Genomic DNA, 22,391 nt, shown 5'->3' with positions numbered 1-22,391 from the left:
GCCAGTGGAGGGCTGCCAGTATCTCTGCGGGTATCAACGAGGAGTATCCAATTCTTGTTGCCTTCAACAGTCACAGCAGTCAGAGCTGAGTATATCACTCGGTGAGGCCCATGGAAACGTTGCTTATTCCAATGATGCACGAAGGTGCGGATATAGATCTGGTCCCGATGGAGAAGCTGTGTCTTGTGTGGATCATCAGTAGTCTTGCCATTTTCTCCTTTTGGCTGTGGGTGAGAAGACACAGCCTGTGAAGATATAATCTTAACTCTTTTCGGTTACACCCTAAGGTACTCTCTAAACTCCTCTGCTGGGACTGCTGTGGCCTTGTATGCGTCTAATGCCATGCGCATTGTTCAGTAGCACCTGGAGCATTCCAAGTGCCAGATGGAATTACCAATAAATGATCTTAGACCAAAATAACTAGAGAGCATCAAAGAATATGCCAAAGTACTACTGTATTAACAGCTCAAATAAAGTAGGGAAACCTGGTGAACAAACAGATTGCAGCTCAAAAACTCTCAACTATATTTTGATTATACAAAGTCTTTATACCTTGATGTGCGTCAGCTCATCATCAGCATTGTTTATTTCAATAAAACAAAGTATATCATAAAAACAAGACAAACAAAATAACAATCAACAATGTTACAAACAATTAAAATAGTTGTAGTTAAACTCAATAACCATAAAAGAACATAAAAAACAAAACCACATAACCCAAAATCGACCATATCTTAATGAAAACTCACAGAGCATGTTTAATGAAAACATCAATACAGCCCAACCCACTTGTACAGAATCCGCCCACTGCAAATAATACAATTCTGACTCATAACGTCAAAACCCAGGCCCAGCAATATAGGGTTCAAACTATATTCTCTAATTGCTGAAAAAACAGGGTAAAACAAAAAAGGTGTACCAGGTCCTCCTTGGATGCCCCACAAAGCAAATATGATTGATCCATATCCCCTTAAACCAAGCCGCCACCACAGCTCATAATTAAATACAATTAAACACACCCCCCAAAGAAGGATGCATTGGGATGGATGCTGTGCCAAGCTGTGATACTTCTGCAAACCAGGGGACGTAATGACTGGCCTCATAATCTCCAAGGACTCTCTCTTAGTGCAAATGGACTGAAATACACTATCTTTTGAGGAATGTATAACCTTATTAGATAAAAGAGCTGCTGTAGAAAACAATAACCGACACATGCGACTAACTATGCGGTTTTCACATACTTGAGCCATGGAGTCCTCAAATGGGGCACAACATAGCTAACTAATTCCTTGGTTAAGATAGCCTTACTGTTATCCCAAATTCTTAGCCAATGACTAGGAGTTATAGATGCAACCATGTCGGTAAGAAAACAGCAACCCAGTTCTTGATGAACTGCGAAACAGGGGCCAGACCCAGGTAACTCCGGAATGCTCTTAAAAAATGTGTTCACAGCCCCCTTAATAGATTAGTTTTACCAAATCCCCACAGCTGCATGCCATATCTTGCCACAGAAGAAGCTTTGCCATGAGAGACTTTGATCAACAGCTCAATCGGCTTTATTTTAAATGACCCCAATGTTCTGGCTACCCACCCACAATTACTTATTTAAATCTTAGGGTCTGCTTCTCAACATGTGCCTCTAACCCAAAATTCAAAGAAAATCCCACCCCCAGGTAATTAAAGTGACCCATTCAGAAGAAGATAGCTCAAATATTCCCATATACTTCCCCATGTGACCAACCATCACAGATGATTTCTGAGCATTTACCTTCAGACCCATCATATCCATGAATTGGTCATAATCGGCAATGAGGCATTGAACCGATCTGGGGGTACAAGCTAATAGGACTGGGTCATCTTCATTGGCAAGTAAAGGTAAATGCCTATTGTCCAGACTAGGAAAGTCAGAATTGGATTAAACTAAATGCAGGTGTTAAATCCGCCATGGCGCTAAGGGACCTCGTACTCAGGCGGTAAGGGTCGGCGCTGTTTACGCCGGCGTAAACCCCTTACCGCCTGAGTCGTAATGAGGCCCATGCACTCTTTGCAACCATGTTTCAGAAGAGCATATCCCTAATGCACGATTTGTATATGAATTGTATCCATAGTAAATTCTGAATCCATTCGATTTAACCAGCTTCTCCAGAATGCAAATCATAGAATATTATGCCCTTTTTGTAATACAGACAATCGTTCCAGCATACAAATAAACGTGCATGGCCAATATGCCATATTAAGGCTTCTAAGGTACAATGCATATGGTACCAAAAACTATTGTAAGCTTACAAGCTTCACACAGGGCCAATTATCTCTTGGCAGGAAAAACTTCACAGCAGTGGGCATAATCTACCACATTGGTGCCACAATCACTACAGGCCACTATACTGTATATGACGAAAACATAAGTATTTGGTTTGAATGTAGCAAAACCTCTGCTAGTTCAACATATAGGTTACCAGCAAATCTAGCAAATGCCTACTTAATATTCCTTGCCCAAATGTAAAACCACAAAAGATTCCAGGACTCAGCGCCAATAGTAAAGGTTGTTTATTAACATAAGCCCTCTACTTGATAACGCGTTTCGGCTCCCATGAGCCTTTGTCAAATCAGGGCTATGTCAGTTCAAACAAACATATTAATATATTGAAGTATTACCATTCATACCACAATTCAAAAAATTCAAAATTACATATAACATATCAAATTAGTAATTTACAAACATGTATGCCATTGGTTCAGACAGAGAAACAAGGGTTGGTGAAGGGGAGGATTGATTGGGTTCAGAAAACATCACAGTGAACACAAAGATGTAAAAACAAAACATAAATGGAGAGAGAAGATCGAAAAGTACCCATTAGTACAATTGAAGGATTAAGGAGAATCCTGATTTAGAAAAGTAAAACAGAAGATACACATTAGACAATCTGCTTACCCAATGTAATTCTGAAAAGATCCGTAGGACTGTTGTCCGATATACAGTAATAGGGACAAATCCCAAAGACAGAAACTCCATAATTGAAGAGTTAAAAATAACCCCAATTTAGTCTAATAATATTATCATCAAACTGTCACCCATAGTGAAAATAAGGCAACCTATATCAAATGTGGAGTGGATACCCATACAGGTCCTGGTCCCCATACCTTTATTACTGTGGGGTAGCTGCTAATATTATACTTTCATAGCCAAATGCTTTAATAATTCTGACAAATGAATTAAACATACAAGTGAGAAGTGACTGTCCTCCATATAATCTAGTGTCCATTTTGTTTAGGTTAGCGCGGCATTCAAGCCCCAATTATTATACTTGTAGGCACTCGAATTAGAGGTCCAATGGCCATTATGTTACATCTTGCACGGCATTCCTGACAGGAAAGGTTACAAATGTAACCACTCGCACCAGCGTATGTGCGAAGTGAGGTGAGAGCATTTACTTTCAACGATTGTGTGCGATCTGAGATGAAAGCATTTCTATTCTCCGAGTAAGTACAGATTATCTACTTACTCTATTACTCCGGTTTCACTCGCGTCGGCTGCTCACATTGCGAAGGCAGCCGGCGCCATTTTGAATACCCTTAAGGAGGCATTAGGAAACCATGGTAACGCGTCACATTGTTGCCATGGGAGCCTCTCTAGTACCTGCTCACCATAGCTAAAGCGTTCAGCGGCCACTAATGCCGCCATACTGGATTGGTAAAACCTGAGAACAAAAAGACATGCACTCGCGCTTTAACACAGTGCTTCCCAAACTCCATTATTACAAAAATTGTTGTAATAGGCAGCTACCACGGCCCCCATCAAAATACTTAATCGAATGTGACTGAGCCTAATTTAGCGGCTAAAATCTCCGAGCATAACTCTAAAAATAAAAAGTATAATGCAATTCGGGTAAGCCTAATTACTGGCTAATGTCTCCCAACATATCACTTGCTTCTATGCGAATTGTGCCCCATATGCAAAAGGCAATATAATGTATAAAGTCCCAAGGTGTTATAACACAAAGTCACTGGACGAACATTTATTATTTTGAAATTATTATGTGTGCTAAACCCCACATCACCTAATATCATTTTAGTCGCCAGTTCCCATAAATTACCCATTCCTCCACTAGCAATACAAGGGAATGCTTATCTTTACGCAAAATGTAAGTGCGTAATATCGTTAAATTAGCTGTAACAGATAGAGACATTCAACCCATCATTTGTACAGTAACAAAAATAATATGAGCACTCTACAGAAATAACACCATCTCCTTGTCATTGTTAAGGCCGGTAACGGTGGGATTAAAAAAGCATATAGTGCGTGCTTCTGACTGCCTCAAATCCTTGAGTCTATCTCCTCCTCATTTGCTCAGTGTAACTTGCTTGAGGCCTATAAATCTAATATCTGCCTCATTTTGCATCTGATGACAGCTTTGCCAATGTTCTGCTAAGGGGAAAGAAATGTCTTGACTGCCAATTTTCGCCAGATGCTCTCAAATGCGTATTCTAAGTTCTCTTTTGGTGCTGCCAATGTAAATCTTATTACAAACACAAACAATACAATAAACAACAAATTTAGTTTTACAGTTAATCCCCTGGCGGATGGACCATTTCTTGCCATGACCATCCATAAATTCTGTCGTTTGTTGATGGGCATATCTACATTGAGTACACATGCCACACTTCCGGAAACCACTGAAGTTGCTGGATAACCAGGTTGTTCGATTCATTTGCTCAATGTCTGGTAATAGTGATGGACTGAGCATGGTTTTGAGCGTCCCAGCTCTCTTAAAGATCATGTGAGGTCTCTCCTCTATAACTTTAGTGATGTGATCATCAAGTTTCAACAGATACCAATGTTTCTCTAATATTCGTTGGATCTGCTGATGATCCCTGCAGTATTGCGTTTTAAAGCAGGGTCCAGTTGGTCCATCTTTGTTTCTGTCAGCTTTCGGTTGAAGAGTATCTTGCTGTTGCATATGTATGGTTCTCTTATAAGCAGCTTTAACACATTTGTCCGAGTAACCCCTGTTTTTAAAACGGTCTCGTAATAACAAACATTCTTCTTTGAACTGCTTATCCTGTTGACAATTGCGTCTAGTTCTAATATACTCTCCTAATGGTATATTCTGAATTGTAGGGTGATGATGACAACTACTTGCATGAAGTGTGGAATTAACCTCTGTCTGTTTCCTGAAAGTCTTAGTATAGAGCTGGGTACCTTCTATTTCTATTGTCAAGTCCAAAAAGTTGATACTACTCTTATTGCATTCACCTACAAACTGTATGTCATAACAATTTTGGTTCAATGAATGAACGAAATCTTGAAATTCCTCTGTGTTCCCATCAATGATGCAAAAAACATCATCAATATATCGAGTCCATATTTTAATCCTGTTATGGAAGAAAGGTGATGTGTATACTATTTTGTCCTCTAGCATACCCATCACAAGGTTGGCTAGGGCTGGAGCATATTTAGTGCCCATGGCCACTCCTTTAGTCTGTCGGTATATGTTGTTGTCAAAAGTAAAAAAGTTGAGATCCAAGGTCAGTTGCAACATTTCTTTCAGCATTTGAATTTGATTGTAATAAGAGGCGGAATCATTCCTGTAGGTGTATTCAATAGAGGCAGTTGCCCATTTATGGTGAATGGACGTATAGAGGGCCTTAACATCCAAAGTGGCAAGGTAATAGGTATTGAGCCATTCAAAGTTCTGTAAATTACGTATGAGACTTGTTGAGTCTTGTAAATACGATTTAAGCAAGGCTGCTCTTGGCTTAAGGATAGCATCTAAATATTCCGAGACATTTTCAGTTATCCACCCAATCCCACTCATGATTGGGCGTCCTTCCGGTATGGTATCAAATTCCTTATGTATTTTAGGAAGGAAATACATTGTTGCAGTCACTGGTTCTTTCACTGTTAGAAATGTCCTTTCCTCATCCGTAATGAGTCCTTTCCTATGCCAATTCAAGATGTTTTCTTCAAGTAATTCAACAGCTTCTTTCTTAAAATTGTCAGGTCTTCTTAGGTAACACCCGGGGGTTGATAGGTGGTTGTTGGCCATCTTTAGGTAATCCTCCCTGTTCATTATAACAATGTTCCCCCCTTTGTCAGCCTCCTTAATGACAATCTGTGTGTCTGATTTCAATCTTTTGAGTGCTGTTCGTTCTCCCTGTGTTAAATTGACACGGTTGCCCCTAAACTCTTGCCGATATTTTTTCTTTTTTCGTGCATCCATTTCATATATATCCTGCGATACCGCTTTGTAAAAGGTGTCTATTAGGTTGTCCACCAGTAATTGAGGCACAAATTTGGAAGTTGTTTTCAACTTTTTACTAGTCAAGGTACTAGATCTCACCCTTAGTTCATCCAGAAGATTGAATGTAGCAAATTGCTCATTTTCTACTAAAGATCTGACCAAAAAGGTGTCTTCAATATCTTGAAATGAATAATCACTAGTTGGAATTACTGGGTCCTTTCTTACAAAGCTGCCAGGTGCCTTAGTAGCAAAAAACGTTTTAAGCTTCAACTTGCGTACAAATTTAAACCAGTCTATATGTACATCTACTTTGCTTGAGTCACATGTAGGTGCAAATGATAAGCCCTTGTTAAGGAGACATCTTTCATCGGCAGTTAATTCTCTGCTTGATAGATTGAGCACCAAATCCTCCATTACTTGCTGCTGCTCGCCTCCTTGGAGCTCGCCCTCGTTAGCCTTTTGTCCATATGGACAGCGTCTGGATTCGCGATGCTTCTTGCCCCCCCCCTCCTTCCTCTCCTTCTAGAACCGGATTCTGATTGTTGGTAGTCACTGGTAGTTGAAAACGGACAGTCTTCTTGGGAAGATTACGATTGCCTTTCTTGAACCTTCTAATCTGGTTCATATATCCACCCTGTTCACGTTGTTTCACAGTGTCAGCATCTTAAGTCTCTGGTTCTGAGTCTGCATCAGAACTTGCTGATGACGTATTTGGAGTTGTGTTCCTCGAAGACGGTTTTGCATTTACATCGGATTTAGTCTGGAAAGTATAAACTCGGTCTTCTCTATAATCGCGATCATCACGGTAGCATTTTCTTAGTTTTTCTAAGCTTGACTTCATCCTGGTAGACTTGAAGAAGTTCGTACATTTTCTCATAATTTTTTGCTTTAGTTGCTTCATTGGACTGCATTTCGGTTATTTCTTTCTTGATAGACTCTATTCCTTCTACTGCTCTCTTATGTTCTCTCGTTGCATGTTCAATTAAAATGTCCATCATTTTCATTGAGCTGTTGCTCAAGTTTGCTTCCCATGCCTCGGCTAGGTCTTTATCATGATCATTATTAAAATTCGGAAAAATGAGGATCCTTAGTCCCCTTGGCACTCGATCGTTCCGTAAATAGTTCTCCAGGGAAACCTTCTCCCAATATTTATCTATTTCTTTTTTGGAGATTCTTTCAAGTATGACAAATTTAGAACATAAATCTTCCCTTTTAGTTGCAATATTCGAGAAGGCATGTGTCATGTCTCCCCGTTCAGTGAAAAGATTCTTAGTATCCTCCTCTCGATTCTTAAGCTATGCGGCCATCTTATAATATAAGGTAACGGGTCTGCCTTGTTGTCAACTTCAGAAACACCAGGTTTCAAATTGAAGAAAGTTGTGGGGCTTATTTGCAAAGTTGCTCACGCAGGCGACTCCTTACCATCCCTGTTGTTTAGCACATGTTAATATAGTAGATTCACTGATTCCTATTTACTTGTCGCTGGTCACCGGATTCAGACGGGTATTAAGCCCATACCGTCCAAACACATAAGAGAGCAGTAGAAGGAATAGAGTCTATCAAGAAAGAAATAACCAAAATGCAGTCCAATGAAGCAACTAAAGCAAAAAATTATGAGAAAATGTACGAACTTCTCCAAGTCTACCAGGATGAAGTCAAGCTTAGAAAACTAAGGAAATGCTACCGTGATGATCGTGATTATAGAGAAGACCGAGTTTATACTTTCCAGACTAAATCCGATGTAAATGCAAAACCGTCTTCGAGGAACACAACCCCAAATACGTCATCAGCAAGTTCTGATGCAGACTCAGAACCAGAGACTTAAGATGCTGACACTGTGAAACAACGTGAACAGGGTGGATATATGAACCAGATTAGAAGGTTCAAGAAAGGCAATCGTAATCTTCCCAAGAAGACTGTTCGTTTTCAACTACCAGTGACTACCAACAATCAGAATACAGTTCTAGAAGGAGAGGAAGGAGGGGGGGCAAGAAGCATCGCGAATCCAGACGCTGTCCATATGATCAAAAGGCTAACGAGGGCGAGCTCCAAGGAGGCGAGCAGCAGCAAGTAATGGAGGATTTGGTGCTCAATCTATCAAGCAGAGAATTAACTGCCGATGAAAGATGTCTCCTTAACAAGGGCTTATCATTTGCACCTACATGTGACTCAAGCAAAGTAGATGTACATATAGACTGGTTTAAATTTGTACGCAAGTTGAAGCTTAAAAAGTTTTTTGCTACTAAGGCACCTGGCAGCTTTGTAAGAAAGGACCCAGTAATTCCAACTAGTGATTATTCGATTCAAGATACTGAAGACACCTTTTTGGTCAGATCTTTAGTAGAAAATGAGCAATTTGCTACATTCAATCTTCTGGATGAACTAAGGGTGAGATCTAGTACCTTGACTAGTAAAGAGTTGAAAACAACATCCAAATGTGTGCCTCAATTACTGGTGGACAACCTAATAGACACCTTTTACAAAGCGGTATCGCAGGATATATATGAAATGGATGCACGAAAAAAGAAAAAATATCGGCAAGAGTTTAGGGGCAACCGTGTCAATTTAACACAGGGAGAACGAACAGCACTCAAAAGATTGAAATCAGACACACAGATTGTCATTAAGGAGGCTGACAAAGGGGGGAACATTGTTATAATGAACAGGGAGGATTACCTAAAGATGGCCAACAATCACCTATCAACCCCCGGGTGTTACCTAAGAAGACCTGACAATTTTAAGAAAGAAGCTGTTGAATTACTTGAAGAAAACATCTTGAATTGGCATGGGAAAGGACTCATTACGGATGAGGAAAGGACATTTCTAACAGTGAAAGAACCAGTGACTCCAACGATGTATTTCCTTCCTAAAATACATAAGGAATTTGATACCATACCGGAAGGACGCCCAATCATGAGTGGGATTGGGTGGATAACTGAAAATGTCTCGGAATATTTAGATGCTATCTTTAAGCCAAGAGCAGCCTTGCTTAAATCGTATTTACAAGACTCAACAAGTCTCATACGAAATTTACAGAACTTTGAATGTCTCAATACCTATTACCTTGCCACTTTGGATGTTAAGGCCCTCTATACGTCCATTCACCATAAATGGGCAACCGCCTCTATTGATTACACCTACAGGAATGATTCCGCCTCTTATTACAATCAAATTCAAATGCTGAAAGAAATGTTGCAACTGACCTTGGATCTCAACTTTTTTACTTTTGACAACAACATATACCGACAGACTAAAGGAGTGGCTATGGGCACTAAATATGCTCCAGCCCTAGCCAACCTTGTGATGGGTATGCTAGAGGACAAAATAGTATACACATCACCTTTCTTCCATAACAGGATTAAAATATGGACTCAATATATTGATGATGTTTTTTGCATCATTGATGGGAACACAGAGGAATTTCAAGATTTCGTTCATTCATTGAACCAAAATTGTTATGACACACAGTTTGTAGGTGAATGCAATAAGAGAAGTATCAACTTTTTGGACTTGACAATAGAAATAGAAGGTACCCAGCTCCATACTAAGACTTTCAGGAAACAGACAGAGGTTAATTCCACACTTCATGCAAGTAGTTGTCATCATCACCCTACGATTCAGAATATACCATTAGGAGAGTATATTAGAGCCAGACGCAATTGTCAACAGGATAAGCAGTTCAAAGAAGAATGTTCGTTATTACGAGACCGTTTTAAAAACAGGGGTTACTCGGACAAATGTGTTAAAGCTGCTTATAAGAGAACCATACATATGCAACAGCAAGATACTCTTCAACCGAAAGCTGACAGAAACAAAGATGGACCAACTGGACCCTGCTTTATAACGCAATACTGCAGGGATCATCAGCAGATCCAACGAATATTAGAGAAACATTGGTATCTGTTGAAACTTGATGATCACATCACTAAAGTTATAGAGGAGAGACCTTGTATGATCTTTAAGAGAGCTGGGACGCTCAAAACCATGCTCAGTCCATCACTATTACCAGACATTGAGCAAATGAATCGAACAACCTGGTTATCCAGCAACTTCAGTGGTTTCAGGAAGTGTGGCATGTGTACTCAATGTAGATATGCCCATCAACAAACGACGGAATTTACGGATGGTCATGGCAAGAAATGGTCCATCCGCAAGGAGATTAACTGTAAAACTAAATTTGTTGTTTATTGTATTGTTTGTGTTTGTAATAGGATTTACATTGGCAGCACCAAAAGAGAACTAAGAATACGCATTTGAGAGCATCTGGCGAAAATTGGCAGTCAAGACATTTCTTTGCCCTTAGCAGAACATTGGCAAAGCTGTCATCAGATGCAAAATAAGGCAGATATTAGATTTATAGGCCTCAAGCAAGTTACACTGAGCAAAAGAGGAGGAGATAGACTCAAGGATTTGAGGCAGTCAGAAGCACGCACAATATGCTTTTTTAATTCCACCGTTACCGGCCTTAACAATGACAAGGAGATGGTGTCATTTCTGTAGAGTGCTCATATTATTTTTGTTACTGTACAAATGATGGGTTGAATGTCTCTATCTGTTACAGCTAATTTACCGGTATTACGCACTTACATTTTGCTAAAGATAAGCATTCCCTTGTATTGCTATTGGAGGAATGGGTAATTTATGGGAACTGGCGACTAAAATGATATTAGGTGATGTGGGGTTTAGCTCACATAATCATTTCTAAATAATAAATGTTCGTCTAGTGACTTTGTGTTATAACACCTTGGGACTTTATACATTATATTGCCTTTTGCATATGGGGCACAATTCGCATAGAAGCAAGTGATATGTTGGGAGACTTTAGCCAGTAATTAGGCTTACCCGAATTGCATTATACTTTTTATTTTTAGAGTTATGCTGGGAGATTTTAGCCGCTAAATTAGGCTCAGTCACATTCGATTATGTATTTTGATGGGGGCCGTGGTAGCTGCCCATTACAACAATTTTTGTAATAATGGAGTTTGGGAAGCACTGTGTTAACGCGCGAGTGCATGTCTTTTTGTTCTCAGGTTTTACCAATCCAGTATGGCGGCATTAGTGGCAGCTGAACGCTTTAGCTATGGTGAGCAGGTACTAAAGAGGCTCCCATGGCAACAATCTGACGCGTTACCATGGTTTCCTAATGCCTCTTTAAGGGTATTCAAAATGGCGCCGGCTGCCTTCGCAATGTGAGCAGCCGACGCGAGTGAAACCGGAGTAATAGAGTAAGTAGATAATCTGTACTTACTCGGAGTATAGAAATGCTTTCATCTCAGCCCGCACACAATCGTTGAAAGTAAATGCTCTCACCTCACTTCGCACATACGCTGGTGCGAGTGGTTACATTTGTAACCTTTCCTGTCAGGACTGCCGTGCAAGATGTAACATAATGGCCATTGGACCTCTAATTCCAGTGCCTACAAGTATAATAATTGGGGCTTGAATGCTGCGCTAACCTAAACAAAATGGACACTAGATTATATGGAGGACAGTCACTTCTCACTTGTATGTTTAATTCTTTTGTCAGAATTATTAAAGCTTTTGGCTATGAAAGTATAATATTAGCAGCTACCCCACAGTAATAAAGGTATGGGGACCAGGACCTGTATGGGTATCCACTCCACATTTGATATAGGTTGCCTTATTTTCACTATGGGTGACCGTTTGATGATTATATTATTAGACTAAATTGGGGTTATTTTTAACTCTTCAATTATAGAGTTTCTGTCTTTGGGATTTGTCCCTATTACTGTATATCGGACAACAGTCCTACGGATCTTTTCAGAATTACGTTGAGTAAGCAGATTGTCTAATGTGTATCTTATGTTTTACTTTTCTAAATCAGGATTCTCCTTAATACTTCAATTGTACTAATGGGTACTTTTCGATCTTCTCTCTCCATTTATGTTTTGTTTTTACATCTTTGTGTTCACTGTGATGTTTTCTGAACCCAATCAATCCTCCCCTTCACCAACCCTTGTTTCTCTGTCTGAACCAATGGCATACATGTTTGTAAATTACTAATTGGATATGTTATATGTAATTTTGATTTTTTTGAATTGTGGTATGAATGGTAATACTTCAATATATTAATATGTTTGTTTGAACTGGCATAGCCCTGATTTGACAAAGGCTTGTGGGATCCGAAATGCGTTATCAAGTAGAGGGCTTATGCTAATAAACAACCCTTACTATTGGCGCTGAGTCCTGGAATCTTTTGTGGTTTTTCTGATGTGTTTGGACGGTATGGGCTTAATACCCGTCTGAATCCGGTGACCAGCGACAAGTAAATAGGAATCAGTGAATCTACTATATTAACACGTGGTAAACAACAGGGATTGTAAGGAGTCGCCTGCGTGAGCAACTTTGCAAATACGCCCCACAACTTGCCCAAATGTAGTCAGTAAACTGTAGCACAATAAACAAGTAGAATACAACGAGTATCTAACTAAATCCATAATACTACAATAGTTCTTTTAAAAGTCAAGATAGTTAGAATAAGCCAACAGATATCTAACTACTTCAGAAATACCCGTCATTGCAATACACTTCAAATATGCCATCACAGTTATTGTTACTACAATACTTTATAGAAAATCCAATATAATTAGAATATGCCAACATTAACACCAAATATAAAAATTGCCTACTTAATATTCCTTTCTCTGCAAATGTATGATGTATGAGAAACTGTTAGAATATGCCAACTGGTATCTAATTACATCTGAAAATACTATGATAGTACTTTTAAAACCCAACACAGTTACAATACACCAACATGTATCTAACTGCTTCTAAAATACCCCTCATTACAAAACACTTCAAATATACCATCACAGTTTTTCTTACTGCAAAACTTTCTTTAAATCCAATACAGTTAGAATACACCAACAGGTACCTAACTACTTTAAACACTCCCTTAATTACAGCACAGTTCAAAAAAGCATACTATCACACTTACACTCACACAATTATAACAGTTTCTTTTTAATCCTCTATGGATTTCTTTCCGAATGACCCAATTATTATTTCATGTCAAAACAGCAATAGTGTAGCACACACGGTTGTGCCAAACATAGTCCATATATTGTACTGTTTATGAGGGTATACAAGTGCATCTATGTGTAAAATGGTATGCAAATAAAGCTTTTAAACTATCCTGCTTAACATAATATACTGTGTTTTTTTCACACAAAATGATCCAGAGATTCCGGATTTATTGCTGTATGCAACTAAGTAACCCTACCAAGTATAATCCTAATTGTCATCTTCACAAAGAAACAAATACATATTCCATAAGCACTATCCTCATTTGTACTACACTCATAAATACCATATGCACTTCAATTGTATCATTCCACCATATTACAAAATACTGTACACATTTGTGATGTCATCTTTGATGTCTTGGGTGTTGTCTTAGCAGTGTATGGTGGTGGTGCAAGTTATGGTTACTTGGCATACCAGAACTGGTGAATTTCTGTTCCACCCCCCCAGTTTTTCAGTTTTTTTTCAGTTTTAGTTTGAACTATAATGTCCCTTAAAAAGTGTTCTTAATTGAATTTTATAGGTTTTTATTAGTGCAAATTAACCATAACATCCCTTTAATTTTGACAACTTTCTTATATCATACTTACCCCCAATATAGCAGCATTTCTGAATTGGATAGGTTTCAACTTACAACTTTGCCATTCCCCACATTCTAGCATCATTTGCAACACTTCTACCCACTTTTACCCACTTTTACCCACTTTTTCCACTGTTTTTGTGTTTGCGGATGTTTGTGAACGTCTGACATTACCGTGGACTTTCCCGGCGGTGTCATGTGACGTCACTGGCGCGCTCCGGCCATGATGACATGTTCACAAATGTGTCTGTAATTCGTGAACCGGTCCATGCTTCATGAACAGTTTGGAACTGCATTTTAAGCTGATATAGGAATTTTAAAGTTCAAAACGTACTCTTGACAGCTCCTACATCTATTCTTATTCATTAACCATTAGTAATCTAGCATAAAGCACATACTTGGAAGAACATTAGCAAAACTACTCGTTTTCTTTCAAAATGTCATCTGCTATTGCCATCCCTCCTGCCCAAGAGCCACCACCACCAGCTGGAGAACCTACACAACGAAAGAAGCAAAATACTTCAAAAGACAATAAAGAGGACCAGGAAGATGAGGTGGAGGAAGTGCTTATCTATAGCACCCAGAGAGAATCATGGGTGTGGCAGTTCTTTACCACTTCTGGAGATTTACGAAAGGAAAAAACTACCAAAGTGAAATGCACTGAATATGACATTGTTCTCAGTCAAGGAAAACCTGGGCAGTACTCCTATTACCACCTCCATGCACTGCCACACCAGATCCAACCACTGAAATGCTCTGAGAAGGGTGGTTCCTTTCTCAGGAAGGAGTAGGTTGTCTTCCTCTACCTCATCTTTCTCAATAAATACTGTAATCACAAAGCCTACTTCTGTGGGACACACAATCCTACCAGCTACCTTGCAAGCGATAAAAGAGACTCTTGATCCATATCTTTTGAAATACACTGCAACATCCCACTCTGCAGGGGGACACATTTTGAAGTGCTTTTGAAGCTGTAATCATGGAGCATGAGAAACAGTGCCCCCTGGTTTTGATTTAACACATGTCTAACATCTTCCTCCATCCACGTGCCCCTGCATATCTGTGATTGATGCCCCTTCCCTCCTTTCCCTCCCCACCTTACTTTCTAGCCTCTCCTGCAAATAAATAAATAAATAAATAAAAATATTTCCTTTAGGAACCACCATTCACAGTTAAAAAATAAAACAAAAAAAATAAGCTTATGGACTCCATCTACTGTATGTTTTTCAATGAAGAAGTAAGATTCAATAAGATTCTCCAACATTCCCAGTAGCATTTGCTACTCTGCTGATGGAAATAATGTACAATTGTGTACTGGAGAAAACCAGAACATCACAGAAACTATTTTCTGCCTGACATGCTTCTCTCTAGTATACAATAAAGAGCAAAGTTTGGTGGGATTTTGTCAAGAAGGGGCTTAATTAGACGGGGGACTCAACATTATTAGATAGCTTATAACTTTGTTGCCGTCTGACAAATGTGGACACATTTCTTTCAGAAAGATTATAGACCCAACCTTGAATGTGTGTGCAAAGTGTGAATGGGGTTTGTCAAGGGTGGGCTAAGTTATATGATTATTGTATGTATGTACAATACATGGGTGAATTTCCAGCAAACTCGTGTAAGAAGCTTTGGCAAGCACCTCAAAGCATGGTTTTGCAAATGTGTCAGTGTTTTATTTTTTGCCAAGTGTCATAATGTAGGGGCAGAAAATTGTGATATACCTTTGGTGACTGAGATATAGCCTGAGCCATGGGCAGTGGCCAGATTGTTCGGGTCATGGCATAAGGTCATGACAACGGACAATTCTGGTTACTGGCCATGAGCACGAGGGATGGGCAATGGGGCTAAAGTGGACATGTCCACCAGGTACCGGCTATGTGATAATGATTTTCAAAATTGGTATAGGTATGAAAGTGAAGACTCAAGTGCTTGTGGATACGGGTTGAAGTGCTGGATGGGATTGCAGCAAATCAGAAAGAACTGGAAAGCATGGTTTTGCAAATATGCCCTGTGTTTTAAAAAAAAAAGTATAAATAGTAAGTACACAACACAGTGATATAACTTTGGTGTCTGGGCAATGGGCCTGGCCATCAACAAGGATAAATGTCTACTGTAATGTGCTTATTGGGTCATGTAGCATGACTGAAGCAGTAGGTATGAATGGGAAAAAATACTATGCTTGCGATTACAGACTGAAGTGCTGGAGTAAATTACAAAAAACCTTTGCGACGAGCATTAGCAAGGATCTGCTGGAATGTTTTTGGAAATATGCTTTGTGTTTTATTTTTCCAAAGTGTAAGAATGTAAGTAGAAAAACTAGTGATATACATTTGGTGTCTGGGTAGTGGGCCTGGCCCTCAGAAAATTCAGAATGTGTACTCTGAAATGGTTATTGGGCAATGTGGCATGGGCAAAGCCTATGCCCCATGGATTTTTAGACTGCAAGCCATGCGCAATGGCCAATGGTTATATTATTATGGTATAGTGGACGCTAAACTAGGATGCAGGGTAGGTGCAGTGAAAAATAGGGGTGGTTTGGTTCGGATGGGGTGTCTGTTAAACTGTATTCGTATAATACCGCTTTGTTATGAAAATTGGCCTAAGCCCATTCGCGTTGTACAGAAAACCGTGTCTGAAATGTTTCGATTTTTGATCAACTTCGCGGGCATTTTAAGAATCATCCGCCATTTTGATTTCAACTCTTGTTTTGTGTCCTAAAATGGTGGACTGTGTTTTCAACTGCAGCCGAGCCGAACAACCTTTGAGTTGTGTCAACATTTAAGCTGACCAAGAGCAGATGGTTTGTTCTATGCAAAGACACCTTGTGACGTCTATGAACTGCAATCCAAGTGTTGCCTGCACTCACAAGCCTCATACTCATATAAACAATACGACAATGTAGAACAAACTCAGATTGCTTGCTTTTGCTGAACTGCATTGTAGCGATTCTTGAAACAAGGCTTACTGTGAATCAGAGAACCTATGTCACCATTGTAACTTCATGGACATGCAAACTTGTTAAATCTGTTGTACAACATTGTAATATTTGTCATGTGAACTGGGAACAAACCCTAGCATGTAAATTATTAGTTTGGCGAGGGGCTGGACAATGTTTGGAAAATTGTGTAAAAACGTCTGTGTTAAGATGTCCATCTCTCTCAGCCCTCACTGTGTCGGCTGGTAGACACTGTGAGGTGTTGGGAGCCAGATAGCTATCTGTTTGCGTTCAATCTGTACAGAATAAAAGATACGTTTATCTTTTCGACCCGTGATTGGCGTATTTCATTTTGTGGTACTAAGCCTCGGTATTTCTTTGGTCTTCCATGATGGCGAGCCTTATGCCGTAGACAATTGAATGATGATTTCCACCCCCAGCATGCCCCGCTGATAACGACAGACATAAGTACATATTGCAAAAAATATGTTTCTTAAAGGAGCTTTATAGTTCTTTCATATATGTGAAAAGAGGAATTATTCATAATGTATATACAGTGATCTAAAACCATGAAACATTTCCAATTATAAAAATCTATTACATTGACAGAAACAACTTTGTTAAAGGGTTTTTTATGGTTAAGGTGCATCCCGCCCTTGGGACTCCTCTGCTCCAGTAGGTACCCAGTGGCATCCTACCTGCCATTTCCCTCCTGGGTTCTCATGAGCAGTTTCCCATCCATACTGCCCCTTCTATTTATGCACTTCTCTCACTGCACATAGCATATGTGCATTTATAGGAGCATTGTGTACAATGTTCTTGGATAAGTAGGGGAAATGTAGATGGAAAATATTTGTAAAAGGTTGTTAAGTGGCAGTTGGTTTGTGGAAGCTTAATATGGTCAGAAGGTTCTCTCTTCGCTTTCTGCAGGCCACCATGGAAAGGGAAGAGGGGCTCTGTACCGAGCCCTGCCTTCCGTTTCCATGGTATCCATCTTGGAAAAGGATTTTGCTTCCTACAGAGGGACGCCGCCAGCATCCCCTGGTTACAGCTTTGAGAACCCGGGTTCATCCTCACTGCAGGGCCTTGAGCGGGGGCTAACGGACTGGAGCACTTGTTATCCATCCTCGCTTGGGACAATAACTTTTTAGTTATTATTTTTAACAGTGAAAGGTGGTTCTAAACAAACTTTTTCTGTTGTTTTTGTATTTGTTGTTTGTTTGCAGGAGAGGTTAGAACGTAAGGTGGGGAGGGAAATGAAGGAAGAGGCACCAAGCGCTAATATGGAGGGGCAGGTGGACAGAGAAAGATGTTGTGTGTGTGTGTTACATCTAAGGTAGGGGGCAGTGTTTCTCAAGCTCCTTGATTACAGCTTCAAAAGCACTTTGAAATTGCTCTCCTCTGCAGAGTGGTGTGTTGCAGTATATATACAGAGTACTGTTGTCTTTGAAAGATATGGATCAACAGTCTCTTTTATTGCTTGCAAGTTAGCTGGTGGGATTTTGTGTCCCACAGAAGTAGGCTGTGTCGTTACAGTATTGGTTGAGGAAGATGAGGTGGAGGAAGACAGCCTACTACTTGCTAAGAAAGGAATTACCTTTCTGCAAGCATTACGGAGGTTGAATTGGTTGTGGCGGTGCATGGAGGCCGTCCCATAGGAGTACTGTCCAGGTAGAACACGACTAAGTACAATGCTGCACTCAGTGCATTTCACTTTGGCAGATGTAGCCTTTGGTACATTCCCAACAGTGGTACAGAAATGACACACACATGATACTCTATGAGTGCTAGAGGTGGGCAATTCTTCTACTTCATCTTCAACGTCATCTTCATTGTCTTTGGAAGTACTGCCCTTTATTTTGTGTAGGTCCTCCAGCTGGTGGTGGTGGCTCTTGGGTCGAGGGATGGCAATAGCTGATGCCATTTTTTAAAATAAATAACAGTTTTGCTAATATTCTTCCAAGTGTGTGCTCTGTACAAGACTGTTAATGGATAATGAGTAAGAATAGGTTTAGGACCTGTGAAAGGGTAAATTGTGAGCTTGAAAGTTGATAGATCAGCAGAAAGTGCAGTTCCGAACTGTCTGCAAAGCACAGACTCGATCGTGAAGTGCAGATGTATTCACGGACACGTCATCATGCCCCACACGTGCTTGTCACTGTCCGAAAAGTCTGCAATGACGACAGCTGTTCCTAGACAACGGCTAATGCAAAAACAGTGGAAAAAGTTGCAAAAAGTGTATAGAAGTGTTAAAAATAATGCTAGAAGGTGGGAAATTGCAGAGATTTAAGGTGAAACTTTGTAAATTGGACAAAAATGATGCTATGTTGGGGTAAGTATGATGTTAGTAAGTTGTAGGAACTTAGCATGCACTGGTAAAAACTCATAAAATTCACTGAAAAAACTTTGTTAGAGAGACATTATGGTTACAAGTAAAAACGAAAAACCTCAGAAATTCTTAAGTTATGGTAAGCTAAGCAACCATAACTCATGCCACCACTGTGCACTGCTAAGTCTAACACCCAGGACATCAAAGATGACATCACATAGGTCATTGATTACATCACTCACGACATTACATATGACATTCATTTTCATCAAAAGTCCCTACAAGGGATAATATTGGTAAAAAGATGTCAGGGGTGATCGGGAGACCTATCATGAACTGCTTAATCTATTAAAGAATGTACTCATCTAAACAAAACATTATCAGGCCGATTCATGGAATTAATGTGCGCCGAAAATCGCAGCGCAAGAGTGCGAATCACAGCACAAGCGCAAAAATCGCAGAGCAAGCGTGCCAAAGCCGCGCACATCGATTCATGGAAGTCCATGCGCATGTAAATCCTGGGATGTGCGCTAAAATCATGGGTGGCGCACACTGGCGCAAACGTCATCAAACAGCATGCACTACGCACACAGCGAAAGCGCACATAGCGTGGCGCACACAACAAAAGTGGGCAGAACAAGGGGCGTAACATGCGGAATGGGGAGCAACGTGTGAAAATATGGGCGTTACGGGGGAAGTACAGGAGGTAAATGCGCGGAACGGCCACCTACAACATGTATTCATGGAATCGAACAGGGGAAATGTGTGCGCCAAAAAAGACGCGCTAATCCGGAAACACGTACGCCAGCAGGAAGCAGCATAAAAGTGTGCGCAAACAACAAACAAGCTCAGACGCTACGATGAATATATCGTTCCTAGCAGCAGTGGTCGTGGGACACCGCAGGAGGAGGAGGATAGTCAGGCCCAGAATTTTTACACCCCAGACCAGCCTTTTTGGGATGCCTGATGACCAGGTGTATGGGAGGTGCAGGTTTCCACCACACATAATACTCGACCTGGTGAGTGTGAGGGAGGATGACCTCACATCACCCACCCTGTGCTCCCAAGCAATGAGCCTCTTGGAAAAGGTGTTCATTGTACTGCACTTCTTGGCCACTGCTCATTTCAGCAGACAAGTGCCATAGTGGGGGGGTGTCACAGGCCACGCAGTCACGCTGCCTACACAAGGTGTTGGCCATCATGACTGCACGCTCCTCAGTCCGCAGGCACATATACATGTCCAGAACACCTGCAGAAAGGCAGGCTGCCATCAAGGACTTCTACGGAGTGGCACACTTCCCCAAAGTGCTAGGTGCCATTGATTGCACCCATGTGGCTCTACGCCCTCCCAGGGCAACTGAGCACATCTATAGAAACCGCAAGCACTGGCATTCCATCAACATGCAGGTAGCATGTGATGCCAAGGGAATCATCACCTCAGTATATGCTAACTATCCAGGGTCCACCCATGACAGTTTCATTTTCAGAAGGTGACCCCTAAACCGGGACCTAGAAGCTGGGCGGCATGGTGATACATGGCTGCTTGGTGAGTATAAATGCCTCTGCACATGCATGCATGTCAGATAATGAGTAATGTCACAACCCCACTAATGATACCCATCATTACCTCCCCAGGGGACAGTGCCTACCCTCTGAGCACCCACATGATGACGCCAATTGGGAAACCCACCACACCACCTGAGGTAAGATACAACACAGCCCATATTGCAACCTGGGGCATAGTGGAGCGCACATTCGGAGTGCTCAAGTCACGCTTTCGCTCCCTTGACTGCTCTGGTGGGCAGCTGCTATACCCACCCCCAGAAGTGTGCAGGATCATAGTGGCAGCATGTGTCCTGCACAACGTTGCAACCCGCCGGGGCCTGCCGGTGGACATGGTGGTGCCCCCACATCCCCAACCACATGCACGGCTGCTGCATATGGGAGGGGAAAGGGCACGTGGTGAGGCAGCCCGTACCCAGCTGGTGGCTAATTACTTCACCTAAAATCACACCCCTGTGGAGAGCACACAGCCCTGGCACATACCAGCTGACAATCAATGATGATGACATAAGGGACAGTCACTGTCACAACCATACTAGCCTGAGATTGGTCACCTGGAAGTGTTACATTGTGTGCATCCCTACCTACTTAAAGACAACCAATGCTGTGTGACAAAAAGACACACATTCATGCTGCATGAATGACTACCCCCTTGCAAAATACAACATCAAAATAGTGTCATGTCACCCAACCCCTCCCCATCTCAGCTACCCAACACACTATGGCATGTCATGCAATGTGAAAACAACCAAATAAATGCACAACAAATGACACAAGTGTCACAAAGTGCACTACCCCAAATGTAAACAGGCCACAGACAATATGCTCCCAGTAATCAATAAGAAACAGCACACATAAACAAATACTTACCAGCAACACAATACAACAACACAGGATGAAACAGTGGCAAAATATGACAGTACAAAATCAAAGTAGTGCAAGTCTCACAACCTGAATAAGCCAGCATATCGACCCCTTCCAACTCCAGAATGTTGCTGTCATGCAAATGTGTCAGTGTACTGTATACAACATGAACTGCATCTGCAAAGGAGACGGCCTTGTGAAGACATGAAGAAGGTACATGTGAATAAGGAGAAAGACATGGATGCACAAGCACATATCAATGCACCATGCAGTGTTCAATCCAACAACAATCCCCACTAGGGATGTCCATACAGTCTTTACTACACTCTGCCCACACAGCTCATGGGAGACCAATGTCACTGTGTAAGTGACTGTCACTTGGTCACACCCTTTGCAAGCCCATGGAAAGGGGAAGCAGGAGGGGTGTGTGTGTCAGGAACTCAAGCATCTAACCCAAAGACAGGACTAGCCTGCATGTGCCCAGCTGGAATACACAGTGGATGCCCACGGGAGCCACACAAGGCAACACACTGTAAAAAAAAAATACAAAAATCAAAAATGGCCAAGTGTGGACCAGGGGGGGGAGGCCACCCAGGAGGTTCGAGGACAGGGTGCAGTCCAACACCCACCTGTGTGGATGTTGCAGGAAAAAAAATACCTCCATGGGCTCATGGCCTGCACGGCTACGCTAATGTGGGAGAACTGTTGTCACTCTCTTCACCCTCTGCTGCCACATCAGGAGGTGGAGGTGCTATTGGAGGCAGCCCACGCAAAGCCCTGGTATGGTCCTCCATGGCAGCAAGCATGCGGGTCTGGAAGGTCTGGTTC

The sequence above is a fragment of the Ambystoma mexicanum genome, chromosome 7p (genome assembly GCF_040938575.1).
Source record: "Ambystoma mexicanum isolate Mex_15411 chromosome 7p, UKY_AmexF1_1, whole genome shotgun sequence".
Lineage (NCBI taxonomy): Eukaryota > Metazoa > Chordata > Amphibia > Caudata > Ambystomatidae > Ambystoma > Ambystoma mexicanum.
Note: the sequence above shows the minus strand (reverse complement) of the source record.